Source organism: Nycticebus coucang, chromosome 1 (assembly GCF_027406575.1).
Source record: "Nycticebus coucang isolate mNycCou1 chromosome 1, mNycCou1.pri, whole genome shotgun sequence".
Taxonomy (NCBI): Eukaryota; Metazoa; Chordata; class Mammalia; order Primates; family Lorisidae; genus Nycticebus; species Nycticebus coucang.
In genome coordinates, this window is record NC_069780.1 from 12,764,263 (window position 1) to 12,780,633 (window position 16,371).

A 16,371-nucleotide genomic window follows, 5' to 3' on the forward strand; every position below is an offset into this window, starting at 1 on the left:
GTACCTAAAGCATACCACCAGCACTGACTGGTTAATATTACCATTTGGATGTATGCTTTGATTTCTAAAATCAAACATCAACAACTCAAAAACTAGGTGCAGAACTATAATAATTTTCTCAAACGAAACTGAAAGCCTACTGAATGAAGGTTTGAAGGGTTAGTATTTTCATTTTGATAGTATTTTTTAAAAGTATATTCTGGATCATTTGGATAACTACCTCCTATCTAAAATCAATGGCAAAAGAATCAAAACAAGATAAAGAAATATTCACTACACACACACAAAAAAAACAGATTTAGGCTCAGTGCCTGTAGCTCAGCAGCTAAGGTGCCGGCCACTTACACCAGAGCTGGTGGGTTTGAACCTGGTCTGGGCCTGCTAAACAATGACAACTACAACCAAAAAATAGCCAGACGTTGTGGTGGGTGCCTGTAGTCCCAGCTACTTGGGAGGCTGAGGCAAGAGAATCACGTAAGCCCAAGAGTTTAAGGTTGCTGTGAGCTGTGACACCATGACACTCTACCAAGGGCGACGTAAAACTCTTGTCTAAAAGAAAAAAAAAAAGATTTAGTTTCAGCCAAACAACATTATTCACTACCCTAAGTTTGATTTGTTTTATAGGTCTTACAGTTTTGTTTATTATTTCATTTATATATACATATACTTTTGTTTTATACTTGGCTGTATATTTTATGTATATAATTATTTTAATAAAGTAAGTTGTGAATACTGGCAATTCACAATTTTTTTTTTCCTATAAAAAGGAACTGTACATTATTCATGCTTAAGATTAACAAGGTGGAAAACCATGGAGATTCAAATCAGAAAGGCCTATTTCCAAATCTTGGATCTTCTAGTTAGTTGCTTATCATGTAATCCTAGGCAACAATACCTCAGTTTACTTAGAGGGTTACCATGAAAATAGTTATGACATATGCTGTCACTCAAAGTTCTTTTCCTATCTTTCTATCTACATTAGCTTTTCCTTCTGATTTTCCTATTTATGGCATTCAATATTCTATCAAACACCAGGCTTATCTTTTTTTTTTTTTTTTAGTTTAAGAGTTGGGAGGATAAACTCAAACTCCTAGGCTCAAGCAACCTCCAGCCTCACCCTACCAAAATGCTGAGATTTCAGACACGAGCCGCCACACCTGGCCAGGCTTATTGTAAGATGTCTTTGACATCTCTCTTGCCCCTAAAAACAGTATTCTATCATCTATCATGCAGATTATACCTTTAACATGACTCCATCCCAATACAACCAAAAGTGTCAAAATCTCCAAACGTTGGGCCAGGCACAGTGGCTCAGGTCTGTAATCCTAGCACCCTGGGAGGCTAAGGCCACTGGATATCCTAAGTTCAGGAGTTTGGAGACCAGCTTGAGAAGAGACCAACCTGAGCAAGAGCGAGACCCTGTCTCTACTAAAAACAGAAAAACTAACTGGGTATGGTGGTGCATGCCTATAGTCCTATAGTCCTGGCTGAGGCAAGAGGTTCTCTTGAGCCTAAGAGTTTCAGGATGCTGTGAGCTATGATGCCACAGCACTCTACCAAGGTCAACAGAGTGAGACTCTGTCTCAAAAAAAAAAAAAAATCTCCAAAGGTTGAAGCCAACTATGATACTTTTACCTCCATCTCCTTTCACCTATGATATAGCCTACATGCAAAAAGTACAGGATTTATCTCCCTAGGTGCATATCTGAGGCTGTCAATCTCCTACACAAATTTTCTAACTCTCAAAACCTTCTTCAGTAATATCTCATTCAATCTAAATTTACTGACTTTACCTCTGATAATTCCTAAACTGAAAGCTCCCTAAAGCAATGATGCTGAGGTTACTGCACATAACAGACACCTAATAATGTTTGGAAAAAAAAATAATCAAAATCTGCAATGCTCCTCTCCAAAAAGATGGACACCGGATTACCTTCAGTGGCATAACTCTTTCTTCATTTCTTTATAACACACTTTTAATTATTAAAACACAATTGTTCTAAACACAGCAATCTGAAAACTGGTATTTAAGGACAATCACAAATAATTACAAAAAGACAATGCCCTCTGTGATTAAAAGAAAGCCAATAAAAAAAATTTAATTTCCCTATTTTGGTTATTTTAAAAATTCTTAGTCTTCTAACTTAGCAGCTGTAATGATATGGACCAAATAATTGCAACATAAAAACTATAATAAAAAAAAGACAAAGCCAAATTCCTAGTAGGTAATACAAGAACATCAGACAAATTATTTTTTTTTAAATTTAACATAATAATCATTAACAAAACCTTCTGAATACTTTTCAGATATTTTCCCTACAATTGTTTTCATCCCTTAGTCCTCCAGTGGGTGAAAGCCAAATGTCCAAAGGTTACACACACATTCATACAGAATATTTCCTTCTGAATACACTACTTAATTTATGATATTCTATAACACACTATGACATTATCTCTTGGTAGGTAACTTGGATGAGGAAATGTAGTGCTCATCATAAACATTACTCATGGACTTTTCTTAAATATTAACCTCTCTCTCTACTCTCAGACACTTAATGTCACTGACCCAACCTACTACAAAAGCTAGGGGAAAAATACAGGGCTCCAAATTAATGTATAAAAATTTAATTCACATGTTAACTTTTCTGAAACACTACTTTTATGTGCAAGGACACAGACTCCTAAGGGATCTTGCAGCATTCTAAAACATACATGGATCTTTGAATAACCTAACAAAATTAAACCATGGTCATCATAAAGTCAATCAATTCAATTCTCCAGCTCTCTAAACAAAGAGACAACAAGACCAGCATTTAAAATTTAACAGAGGTCTGGATTTACCTTTATCAACTTAAATGTACTTACAACAAATGCCTGCAGCCAAGCCATCACAACTCTCCTTAGCAGTGAAGGTAAAATTCATGATCAAAATAGAGCTTTCAGAGCAGTATTTCACTTAGATTATAAAATCTACTGCAAAAATTTCCATAACTTTACTCTCTGAATTCATGAAATGGTTGTAGGCAGGGAGTAACTTCCCTGAAAACCATGGGTATAAAACAACTGATAGTAACTAAATTGTTCTTTGCTAATTGCAGAAGTAAAGAGGTCACTATACAAATGATGGGACATAAAAGAAAAAACATCTTTAATTGTTACAAAACTGGTCCATATCTCCAAAAATGTGAGCATCCACATCCCAACAAGTTATAGACCATGATCTAAGACACAGGATGGAAGACAGGGATCTTAAATGCAGAATAAAATGCCAAAGCTGTGCCTCCCTAAAGAAACATACAACCCCATAAACTGCTGCACACCATCAAACTAACACCCGCCAGGGTGTATATTTTAAATATTCTATCAGGAAATCATGGTAAGTGCTAGCGGTTCCTCTAGGCCTCAGCAGCAGCCTTAGGTATAAGAGCAAATTGGAGCCCTCTTAACTCTCAAAGAATAATGTTGATGTCATTATGAGGCTACCGATTCTTCGCACTCCGGACAAGTCATTCCCCGATCCACAACGCAATTCTTCCCTCACCCACTCCCACCGCCCCAAATAGAGACCTCCGTGGAGAAGCCCTCGGGTAGCCCCTCTCCTCTACCTCCAGCGGCTGCCGTTTTCTCCTCCCTCGGGCTCCGAGGTGGGAGCTCCAGAAGGTCCCGGGCAATTCCAAGCCCGGGCGGTGCTTGTTTTGCCCGTGCACGGTAGCGCTGGCCGGCCAATCCTTTCCCACTTTGTCCAAACTGGAGAGCTGCAGGGTACCCCGGGGCCGAGGAGGGAGCCCGGGCGGCGACGTCGCCGCTGCCGCCGCCTCTGGTATGTCAGGGGCCGGGATTGTATTTCGAAAGATCCGCCATTTTCACCTCGTCATCACCATCACAGCTCAGCAGCTTCCCCGACAGCCGGAGCCCGGGCCGCCGCCGCCGCCAGTAACCTCCCTCTTCCTCCGCCCCCCCGCCCCGCCCGCCCCTCCCGAGAGGCGCACACCCACATATCCGGGGAAGCCTCCCGCCGCCCCGCCAACCTTCAAACGCGCATCGCGGGCACCGCGCACCGGCCGCGCCGGGACCTTTCACCCCGCACGAAACGCCAGCCCCGCGGCCCCGCAGGAGCGCCAGAGGAAGTCGCGCTACCTGCAGGGTACCAAGTCCGGCAGATTTTTGTTTGGAGGAGCAAAAGCCACGCGGAAGATGGCATAAGGACAACAAAGAGCACAAACTCTTTCATTTTCAAGAAAGCAACTTGAGAGATGGTGGAATACGTTTCATTCACTGTGCCCATCTCAAGCACTCAAAAATTATCAAGACCCTCAGGTCATTCAACCCACGTTGACAGGTTGCTCCACCCGCAGAACTTCTTTGACAGGGTGAGCTATTTCCATGTGCAGGTCTGACCTCTCTGACACCTCTGTAAATTACAGGCACTCTTCCCCACGCTGGGAGGGTCGTAGGTGGCCAAAAATCTAATTTTTAAGGATAAAGTTCTGAACTATTTTCCTCTCCACTTAATTTCACGTGGTCATTTCTGTCCATGAACACTGTGACTTCCAATTTTTCTTTAAGACTTCAAAGCACAACTACACTTAAAATGTATTGATCCAATTGTGGAAACATTCATAAATGATCATTTCCAAAATATAGAAAATACCGCTCTAAGCTAAAATTCTTTGCCAAGTGTTTTTAAGACCTAAGTCACCAAATTAAAAAACCCATCTGTCACTGGTGTAATTTTGTTCGATACAGTGGAAATAAAAAGCTTGCTTTACAAGACCCCAGAATTACCTACCCACCTTATCTGCTCCTCCAATTATTCAGTTTAATAAATGACTAGAAATGAACATAGGTATTTCTTAACCCTCTAAGAAATAAGAAAACACAGGCTGCAAGGCTTCTGCAACCAGCATTAAAAAATAAAAAGTATAATGGCCACCTTTTGCTAATTTCATAAAAAGTAGTAATAATCAACCATTCAAAAGCTTTACTGTATACCATTCGACTACAACATAAGCTCTAAAAGACCCATCTAAAATAAGCCAATTGAATTTCAAGGTTTCGAATAAGTCCACTCTGCTGTCTTATTAAAAGTTAGTCTAAGAAGAGTGAGGTTGAAGTTGAAAAGCCATTTTGTTTCCCTACCTTGTTTGAATGACAACTCCATATGAAAGCTGGTCGTTTTCATATGCTATGTAGCACCAAGCCCAATCCGTTTTTATATGCAGTCTGCTAGACGCCGAGAGTGTAAACTGTTCCCAATTTCTTCCTCTTTAAACTTTATTTCCCCACCAGCAGTCCCGTTCACCCGCACTCTGCTTGGTTGTTTACCGTTGCTTGGCCAAGCTAAGTCCCAGCCCGCTCCCTTCCCCCGTGCACCTCGGGAACATTATGACATTTGGCTGGTGGGCTTCGCGAGGAAAACGGACACACACGAAGAAGAGTCCATACAAAGGGATGTAGGAAGAACGCGACAGCGGGCAGGAGGGAAAGGAGGAGCTGGTACAAAATGACACAGCAGCAAAACCGGTTCCCAGAAACCCGGGGCCGACACGGCCGGCTTCTCGGCCGCGCTGCGTGCGTGTCAGCAGCCGTGCGAGCCCTTCCTCCAGACCGCCGGCTAGTTGGCCAGCCGAGCGCTGGTCCTCTGGGTGACAGCCGCCCTCCAGGGTGCCGGCGGGAAGAGAAAGAGCCCGGAGGATCCTCCGCCCCCTGCAGCCCGAGGATGGGGCTCTGCGGCCCCCAGCCGGCAGCTTCCCGCTCCCCGCCACGGCCCGCCGGCCTGGGCTCCCGGAGGGAGCGGTCTGGCGCCCTCCGCCCGCGCCGCCGGCACCCCCTTCCCATCTGCCCCGCCAGAAGCCTTCATCCCGGGAGCTGACACTCACCAAACCAGGCGGCGGCGCCGCCGCCTACTCCTCGCGCGGCGCTCCCTGGGCGGCTGCGGCGGCGGCGCCTCGGAGACACAAACCAGGGTTTGTTCAAAATCACGCGCCCAGCGCCATTCCACCGCCGCATCCCATAATACGCCGGGCCCTCCCCGCCCGCGCGCCCCTCTCGCCCATCCCTCCACTCCGCCCGCCCCGCCTCCCGGGCCGGCTTCCTTCGCCCCGCCCCTTCCGCGGCGCCTTGCTCCTCCCCGTGGCAACCCGAGCCGCGTCATCCCGCAAGGCTCTGTGAGTGAGCTTCGGCTCCACGTGACTCCTAGCGGGCGCCCTGTCAAAGCTTTCGCACGGAATGTTCCATCGCCCAGACACGGTTGGGCGGGGGAGATCCGGATCCCGCCAGCAGTTGGAAGAGACTGCCCCCTCGTCTCGCTTTCCTTGTTAGGAAGTCGGTGCTGTAGGTGAGATTTCCAGCACCCTCCCTCCCTTTGATGTGTTCGAACGAGCTGGTGATCAATATTCACAAATTCCAAATCTCTTTTTTAGGCACTAATTTTGCAGGGGTCGCTAAAAATCCCCTGGTTGCTCACTCAGTTAAACTTATTTTGAAAAGGACATTTTGCTTTCCTTGCGGTATATAGCTAACACCAACACAATCAGAATTCTTTGTATGTAGTCACCTTTTCCTTCTTTGCTTTTTCCCGCTATTTATAAAAGATCCAAATGTGGAGTCGGGCTATGTGTGAGTCAAGAACTACACAGACGAAACAGTAGAAAATACAAAAGAGTGTAAATGTAAAATGGTGTGGTACAGTCTATAACTGCTAACGGGGCACGAGGACAGGCAGGTTAACGTGAGAGACAACTGGTGAATACTGAGCAACGTAGTGGAAGCAGCAATCACTTTGGAACCTCCGCTTATTAGTGTATAACGTCTAAGTTTCTTTTCCAATATATAAAATAAAAACAGCAAACTTCCCAGGATCCTAAAGGTTACGTACATGTGAAATGAGCAGCTATCCTACACAGTCTGTGTCTCTAATGTTAGTTCTATTGTGGCACATTCAAGAGCACCCCATACCTCCCAGCCCAAACTCAAGGGTTAGGATTTAGCAAGGCAGGTGGCATGAAATCGACAAAGGCTTGGAAGTGGGAAGATTTGTGGCATGTGCAAGGAACGTGAGAAACTGAAAGATACACGTGTTTTGTTGGGGATCAGTGATGGAGCCCAGTTTATAAGGAGTCTTGAGCACTCGTGAGAAATCCTCATGGTCAAATAATTGATGGTAAGGTGGGATGCCTGGGGAAGCAAGAAGGGAGTGTGATAGGGTACCCTAACCTGACTGGATTTTAGGGAGACAAAGAATCCACAAAAAAGGTGAGACATTGTCTCAGTTTATTCCAGAAGGCTAACATAACTCTTTATACCAAAATCCAAGACAAATAGCATCCAAAAAAAAGAAAGAAAGGAAAATCTAGACCAGGCATGATAATGTGGTGGCTCACCCCTGTAATCCCAGCACTCTGGGAGGCTGAGGAGGGTGGATTGCTTGATCTCAGGAATTGGAGACCATCCTGAGCAAGAACCAGACCACATTTCTAAAAATAGCCGAGCATTTTGGGCTTGTAGTCCCAGTTACTAGAGAAGCTGAGGCAAGAGGATGGCTTGAGCCCGAGATTGAGGTTGCTGTGAACTATGACACTAGGACACTACACAGAGCAACAAAGTGAGACTATGTCCCAAAATAAATAAAAAAGGAAAATCTTCCATTCTCACTATGATTTTATTACAAAGACAAAAATTATTAAATCCAACAATTTGGTAGTAAAAAGAATTCATACTGTCACCAAGTACAACTTACTTCAAAACTGATGGTTTAACGTTAAGAAACCTAATCATGTAATTTATTAAAAGAGAAATATCAAATTATATTCTCTGCAGGCTATCCCAAAGGTTGCCCATAACATCACCATACATATAGAAACTGGGAAATTGTAGCTAAATGTATCTTTATTTACAAAATACTCATTACAAAATGTTATAAAATATTCTCTACCTAGTGGCCAACCCAGTTTCCTCATGGCTGGCAATGTTATGGGTGACCTCTAAGACGTCCTAGATACATTGTGTATCAATCAATCATTCTGAATTTTTAAAATTCTTAGTAAACTAGAAATAAAAGGATGTTTCCTTAATTAGATTAAGATAATCAGAAAATATTATACCAATGTCATACATTACAGTGAAATGGCAGAGCCATTTAGAGTCAAAAGCCCAACAAGGATGCAGAAATATAGCAACTATTATCTAGTATTTTTCAAGGTATCTTAGCTAAATGCATTAAGTAAGAAAAAAAATATAAATAGTGGGGGGGAAAGTAAGAAAAAAAGAAATATAAATAATGGGGGGAAAGGGTCTATCATGGTTGGCCTCAGGGGCTCAAGCACTTAGGAGGCCAAGGCAGGAAGATCACTTGAGGCTAGGAGTTTGAGACCAACCTGAGGAAGAATAAGACCCTATCTCTATTACAAAATACATATATTATATTATATGCATATATAATACATACTATATATTTATATATAATGCATAATATATGTATATATGTATATGTAAAATATATATATTAGCTGGGCTTGGTCCCACTTACACTGGAGACTGGGGCAGGAAGATTTCTTAAGCCCAGGAGTTTGAGGCTAAAATGACTATGGTCACACTTCTGTACTCTAGCCCTAGCAACAGAGTAAGAACCTGTCTTAAAGCAAACAAACAAACAATAATCATAAGCTAGGCATGGTGGCTCATGCCTATAATCCTTGCACTTTGAGAGGCTAAGGCAGGAGGATTGCTTGAGGCCAGGAGTTCAAGACCAACATGAGCAATGTAGCAAGACCTGTCCCTATATAAAATTCAAAAATTAGCCAGTCATGGTGGTTCAAATCTATAATCTCAACTACTCAAGAGACTGGGACAAGAGGATCACTTGAACACAGGAATTTGAGGTTGCAGTGAACTAAGATGACACCACTGCACTCTAGCCTAGGCACAAAGTGAGATCCTGTGTCAGAAAAATATTATGATGATGATGACGATCATAATAATATAGAGCTCAGGGTGGCGCCTGTGGCTCAGTGAGTAGGGCACCGGCCCCATATGCCGAGGGTGGCGGGTTCAAACCCGGCCCCGGCCAAACTGCAACCAAAAATAGCCGGGCGTTGTGGCGGGTGCCTGTAGTCCCAGCTGCTCAGGAGGCTGAGGCAAGAGAATCGCTTAAGCCCAAGGGTTAGAGGTTGCTGTGAGCCACGGCACTCTACCTGAGGGCTGTACAGGGAGACTCTGTCTCTACAAAAAAAAAAAAAAAAAACAATATAGAGCTCAGTGTTATGGATAAACACTTGCCATCTGCAATGAGAATGCCTTGGCCTAAATCCTGGCCCTTCCCCTTGATAGCTGTGCAAACTTGGACAAGTTGCTTTCCTCTTGTGTCTCAGTGTCCTCACCTGTAACTTGGGGATGGTACATAAATCATAAGTTTGATGGGAAGATTAATGAGTTAATATGTATAAAACACTTAGAACAGTGCACTCAATGGCTGAACACTGTTAATAATCAGAACAACAATACAGCCTAAAATATAATCTAAACTATCTTTTTTAATTTTTTTTATTATTACTTTTTTATTTTTTTTATTGAGACAGAGTCTCACTTTGTTGCCCTTGGTAGAATGCCATGGTGTCATAGCTCACAGCAACCTCCAACTCTTGGGCTCAAGAGATTCTCTTGCTTCAGCCTCCCTAGTAGCTGGGACTACAGGCGCTTGCCAAAACACCTAGCTATATTTGTTTGTTTGTTTGTTTGTTTGTTTGTTTGTTTGTTTTAGCGGGCCCCAGGCCGGGTTCAAACCCACCGGGCCGGGTTCAAACCCACCAGCCCTGGAGCATGTGGCCGGTGGCCTAACCACTGAGCAAAAGGTACCTGCCTATAATTTAATCTAATCTTTTATTTCTTCAAATAAAGACTTTTAGGCTCAGTGCCTGTGGCTCAAGGGGCTAAGGCGCCAGTCACATACTGGCGGGTTCGAATCCAGCCCAGGCCCGCCAAACAACAATGACGGCTGCAACCAAAAAATAGCTGGGCGTTGTGGCGGGTGCGTGTAGTCCCAGCTACTTGAGAGGTGGAGGCAGGAGAATCGCTTGAGCCCAGGCGTTGGAGGTTGCTGTAAGCTGTGATGCCATGACACTCTATCCAGGGTGAGCTTGAGGCTCTATCTCAAAAAAAAAAACAAAGAGTTTTAGCTCCTAAGAGCCTCTGCTATTCAAACATGTGTTTTTCTGAAGAGAATCTTTCCTTTGCATTTGTATGACAATGATGGATTTTCCAAATGAACTTAAAACATATTTGTTGAGCAAGTATTTTCTGATTATCTACTGAATTCCACTGGGAATAAAGCAAACAAGACAGAGCAGTTGTATCGGATGGAACATTCTGTACTGTCTGATACAGCAGCCACTAGCAACATGTGGGTATCAGGCAACTGAAGCGTGGCTAGTGCAGGTAAGGAGCTGACATTTTCATTTTAATTGCCATTAATTTAAATTTAAATACCCACATATGGCTAATGACTACAGTATTAGACAGCACAGTTGTAAAAATGACAGACAATAAAGCAGCAGAAAAAAATTAGAGCTTTTTAAATAAACCAAGAGGGGGTTTTGAGGAAAATATTAATGCCAAAAAATAAAGAGAGGAATATGGAGCTATGAGTTGGGGAAGATTACGAGAAAACAAAACAGATATATTACTGAGTGCCTATTATGTGTTGGGTATACTTCTAGGTACAAAGTTTACACTAGTTAATAAAATTTTCCTTTTTTTGAGACAGAGCCTTCGTAGAGGTCTATGGCGCCGCAGCTCACAGCAACCTCCAACTCTTGGGCTTACGCAATTCTCTGGCTTCAGCCTCCCAAGTAGCTGGGACTACAGGCGCCTGCCACAACGCCCTGCTATTATTTTGTTGCAGTTGTTATTGTTGTTTAGCAAGCCAAGGCCAGGTCCAAACCTACCACCTTCGGTGTACGTGGCTGGCACCACAACCACTGTGCTATGGGAGCTGAGTCGTTAATAAAATTTTCTTGAAATAAGTTAATTTTCAGAAGATTATTCAGAAGCTCCTTTTGTGTGTGTGTGTGTGAAACAAGAGTCTCACTATGTCACCCCGGGTAGAGTGCGGTGGCATCACAGCTCACAGCAACCTCCAACTCTTGGGCTTAAGCAATTCTCTTGCCTCAGCCTCCCAAGTAGCTAGGACTACAGGTACCCACCACAAGGCCTATTTTTTTGCTGTACTTGTCACTGTCATTTAGCAGGCCCAGGCCAGGTTTGAACCCACCAGGTGACGCCCTAACCGCTGAGCTACGGGCGCTGAGCCCATTTGCTGATTTTTCTATCCTATTAAAAAGATAGGGGCAGTGCCTGTGGCTCAGTGAGTAGGGCGCCGGCCCCATATGCCGAGGGTGGCGGGTTCAAACCCAGCCCCGGCCAAACTGCAACAAAAAAATAGCCGGGCGTTGTGGCGGGCGCCCGTAGTCCCAGCTGCTCGGGAGGCTGAGGCAAGAGAATCAGGTAGGCCCAAGAGTTGGAGGTTGCTGTGAGCCGTGTGACACCACGGCACTCTACCGAGGACAGTACAGTGAGACTCCGTCTCTACAAAAAAAAAAAAAAGATAGAAGTAGAGGACCCTCTGTAATGTTCTGATGTACTTGTTGCTAGTGGTAAAACCATGCCTGTGGTTAGGAGTAGGTAATAAAGAATTAGGAGCAATGATCCAATCACAATAGATAACTATGGGCTGTAGCATGGTAGAAGATTAGAGTACCTTAGCATCCTGTAATCTCCATGAAAACACCCCTTGGACCTAGAAAAATGGCTCTTCAGTCATATGTAAATTGCTATGCCTAGCCTATCCGATCAAACTGTTGTTTTTCTGTCCCTCTGATATAAAAATTCTGGCGCTGGCGTACTGGCCTGGGCCTTGGAACTCACAGTAGCCACAAAACTCACTGCTGCATAGGTATGACTTACTATCTATAGTAACTAAGCTTCTTTCAGCTGCAAGTCACCTGAAAACCAAAGAAAAAGTAGCTTATAGATCTCATGAACACCTTTATATCTCATAAAATAAACAGCGTGGAAACAGGCTTTTCTAGGATAATTCTGCAGAGAAAAGATGTCACTAAAGACACTGGCTGATTCCTCCTTTCCCCACCATCTTCCTCAGGGTTTTTTTTTTTTTGAGACAGAGCCTCAAGCTGTTGCCCTGGGTAGAGTGCTGTGGCATCATAGCTCACAGCAACCTCAAACTCCTGGGATCAAGGGAGTCTCCTGTCTCTGCCTTCCAAGAGGCTGGGACTACAGGCACCCGCCACAACACCCGGCTATTTTTTGGTTGCAGCCATCATTGTTGTTTGGCGGGCCCGGGCTGGATTCGAACCCACCAGATCAGGTGTATGTGGCTGGCGCCTTAGCCGCTTGAGCCACAGGCGCCAAGCTTTCCTCAGGGTTTTGCCTTTGTTCTCAGGGTTGCTTTCTCATGTTGTGATCCTGTGTTATGCATAGACATTTGACACACAGTATACAAAAATCAGCTTCAGGGGAAGGGCATTCTTCCCGTGTGCTTCTTTTTACTAACAAGTTAAACTTGTCCTCCAGGAGACTTCCTGTCATGATGCACAGGTCAGACCTGGACCAGATATGTCTTCTTAGACCATTCATTAGCCAAAGGGAATGGCCTAAAGCAGCAGTCAGCAAAGTAAGACAGGCCAGATCCAGCCTGTAAACTAAGAATGTTTTTTGTTTGTTTGTTTTTTGAGACAGTCTCACTTTGTCACTCTTGGTAGAGGGCCATGGCCTCACAGCTCACAGCAACCTCAAACTCTCGGGCTTCAGCAATTCTCTTGCCTTAGCCTCTTGAGTAGCTGGGACTATAGGCACCCACCACAACACCGGGCTATTTTTAGAGACAGGGTTTCACTCTGGTTCAGGCTGGTCTCAAACTTGTGAGCTCAAACAATCCACCTGCCTCAGCCTCCCAGAGTGCTAGGATTATATGCTTGAGCCACCGCACCCGGTCAGAATGTTTTTTTCAAATTTCTTTCAAAATGTAGACTGTAGGCTCACCACCCGTAGCACAGTGGTTACGGCGCCAGCCACATACACCGAGGGTGCCAGGTTGGAACCCAGCCAGGGCCAGCTAAACAACAGTGACAACTGCAACAAAAAATAGCTGGGTGTTGTGGTGAGTGCCTATAGTCCCAGCTACTTGGGAGGCTGAGGCAAGAGAATTGCTTAAGCCCAAGAGTTGAAAGTTGCTGTGCTATGACACCACAGCACTCTACCCAGGGTGACAGCTTGAGACTCTGTCTGAAAAAAAGAAAAAAAAAGAAAGAAATTCCTTTTCTTTATAAATTCCCCAGCATTAGCTTTCTCTTATAAGCAACAAAAAATGGACTGAGACATATCCCAATGGCATCGACATCTGCTAGATGCTTCTCCAACTTTAATGTACAAGAATTACTAGGAGTTTGTTAACCTCACAATTTTTTTTTTCTTTTGAGACAGAGCCTCAAGCTGTCCCCCTGGGTAGAGTGTGGTGGCATCACAGCTCACAGCAACCTCCAACTCCTGGGCTCAAGTGATTCTCCTGCCTCTGCCTCCCAAGTAGCTGGGACTACAGGTGCCTGCCACAACACCCGGATATATATATATATATTTATTTTATTTTATTTTATTTTATTTTATTTATTTATTTATTTATTTTGTTACAGCTGTCATTGTTCTTTGGTGGGCCTGGGCTGGATTCAAATGCACCAGCTCAGGTGTATGTGGCTCGGGCCTTAGCCACTTGAGCCACAGGCACCAAGCCTAACCTCACAATTTTGATTCAGTAGGTCTGAGGATCCAAGGTTTTTCGTAGTAAAAAAGAGCTAGGATTTGTGCTCTTCCCTTGAGTGAATTCAGATGTGCCTAGCTAATTTCTTGCTCAATAATTTAAAAGGAGAAAATAAGCTCCAAGGCTATCAAGGTTTGCTTTTTTACTTATCAGAGTGAAGAAAAGCAAGAATGTTTTCTTAGAGGCTGGGAAGGGAAAATAAGTCTAGAAAGTGAAGTCCTTTTTATATCAAAATATTTGGTAAAATTGATGCCTACAACAACTAGGAAGGCAGACAGTATCTTTCCAAGCTTGTAGCTCTAGTAAAAGTATCCAGAAAGAGCAAGCTTTTGGCGTGGCTGCTTTTTGTTCTCTTTTAACAAGGTCTTTGCAAGTCAGGTTGGAAGTCAAGGTAAAAAGGGAATAACATGTCCAGATATTCTGGGCCTTCATTAAGTTGAAAAAGCAAACTATTCATGTATCCCTAGATGGAAGACAAGACCTGGCTTGGAAATTTCTCATTGCCCATGAAGACTTTCTGGCAAATACAAACAAAAAATAACAGAAAACAATGATAACCTGAAGCTAAATCAAATTAGTAGAGATCACTTCTCAATTAAGCCAGTTGTTTCAGATTATTTCAAGGCTGTCACCATTAAAAAGAGGACATTAGTGAAGGGTTGAGAAAAGAAACCAGATTTAGGGCAGGTTTAACAATTACTGCTAGTGGTTGGGTGCCGGTAGCTCAGTGTTAGGGTGCCAGCCACATGCTCAAGAGTTTGAACCCCGGCCTGCTAAACAAACAAACAAAAATAATAGCCAGGTGTTGTGGTGGGCCCCTGTAGTCCCACATACTAGGGAGGCTGAGACAAGAGAATCGCTTGAGCCCAAGAGTTTGAGGTTGCTGTGAGCTATGACATCCTTGTTCTCAACCCCAGGGAGACTGAGTGAGACTCTGCCTCCAAAAAAAAAAAAAAAAAAAAACTAAAAAACAATTACTTCTAGAAAGAACTTTGGCTGTAGTTACTGGCACCTGAAACTGGAAGCAAATAGAATTTATCAAATATTCAATGGAATTATATTTTAAAACAACGACAACAATAACAACAAACAAAAGGCCAAGTGATGTGGTTCACACCTATAATTCTAACACTTAAGGAGGCCAAGATGGAAGGATCACTTGAACCAAGGAACTGGAGACAACCCTGGGAAATAGTGAGACCCCTTTCCCCACAAGTGTTGTGGCGGGCATCTATAGTCTCACCTACTTGGGAGGCTGAGGAAGGAGGATTGCTTGAGCCCAGGAATTTGAGGTTCCAGTGAGCTATGATCACTTCATTCTAGCTGGGCTAACAGAGGGAGACTCTGTCTAAATACATACATACACAAAGCTTTCACTTGTTAAGCCCTAAGAGGCATTCCCAAAGAGGCATTATGGTCAACATCCAGTTTGCTTATATTCAAAAGGCAAAACTTGTGCTCATAGAATACAAAGGACCATAGAAATCCTCGCAGAGAATAGATCCAACATCTGACCAAGGAACTCATCCCACTGGCAGGGAGTGGGTATTCATAATTCCTTCCCAGGATTCGTTATTGTTATGGAACAGTAACTGCTATATTTCCCATTCTTCGTTTTTGAGTTTTAATGGTGGTTGTTCTATTTCTGCTCAGTTATTGCTTTGTATTACACGTATGAGCATAGGAAAGATGATTTGTTTCATGTATATGTCTCTGGACCATATAGTGCCACATCCCAACATGATGGAGAGAATTGTGCATCACCAGACATCCTAAATTTGGAGCTGATGTAGAAATGAAATGGTGAATTAAAATGTCTTCCTTAGGAAGAGAGGATATTCTACTGTGAGAAGGTGACAGAATTAGTCAGGGTTCTCCACAGAGATAGAACCAACAGGAGATCTAGATCTAAATCTAGATCTAGATCTGTGGGAAGAAATTTATTAGAGGAATTGGCTTAGGTGATTATGGTGGCTATGAGAAGTCCACAACAGGTGGTCAGCAAGTTGGAGACCCTCGGATGCCTGTAAGTGGTTCAATTCAAATCCAAAGGTCTGAGAACCCAGGAGGCTGCTGGTGTAAGTCCTGGAGTTCAAAGGTCAGAGAGCCTGATGTCCACAGGCAGAAGAGTGTCTCCCAGTTCCCAGAGAGACAGACCAATTAGCCTTTCCTCTGTTTTTGTTTTATCTGGACCCCAAACCATTGCATGGTGCCCACCAACCCTGAAGGCAACTCTTTCTGACTTAATTCACTCAGAGTCACACTCTAATCTTCTCTAGAAACACTCTCACAGACACACCCCAAACTAAGTGCTTTACCAGTTCCTGAGGTATTCCTTAATTTAGTCAAATTGAAACCTAAAATTATCATCACAGAAGGACATATGGATATTTAGGTATCAGAGGGCAGACTGTAATACAGACTGCTGATTGTCCCACCAAACCCATTCTTTCATTTTTCCTGGGCACAAGGCTGCCCATCTGGAAACTAAATTTCCAGTTTCACTGTTGGTAAGCATGGTCATATGACTAAATTCTTGCAATATA

At 43.6% G+C, this 16,371-nt stretch overlaps 1 protein-coding gene across 6 annotated transcripts in view; it reads right to left on the bottom strand.

Annotated features, from left to right (window-relative positions):
- Positions 1–16,371, bottom strand: part of LIN54 (lin-54 DREAM MuvB core complex component) — an 89,107-nt gene that overhangs the window by 71,036 nt on the left and 1,700 nt on the right. For 3 of the 6 annotated variants that reach the window (XM_053597398.1, XM_053597239.1, XM_053597008.1), the window contains exon 1: positions 3,606–3,865. The exons of 1 other annotated variant lie outside the window; for it this stretch is intronic. The gene's annotated coding sequence lies outside the window, so the exon portion shown is untranslated. Of the gene's footprint in view, positions 1–3,605; positions 3,866–5,879; positions 6,002–16,371 lie in introns of those variants that run through there. 2 more of the 6 variants (XM_053597316.1, XM_053597085.1) reach the window with 1 other exon arrangement.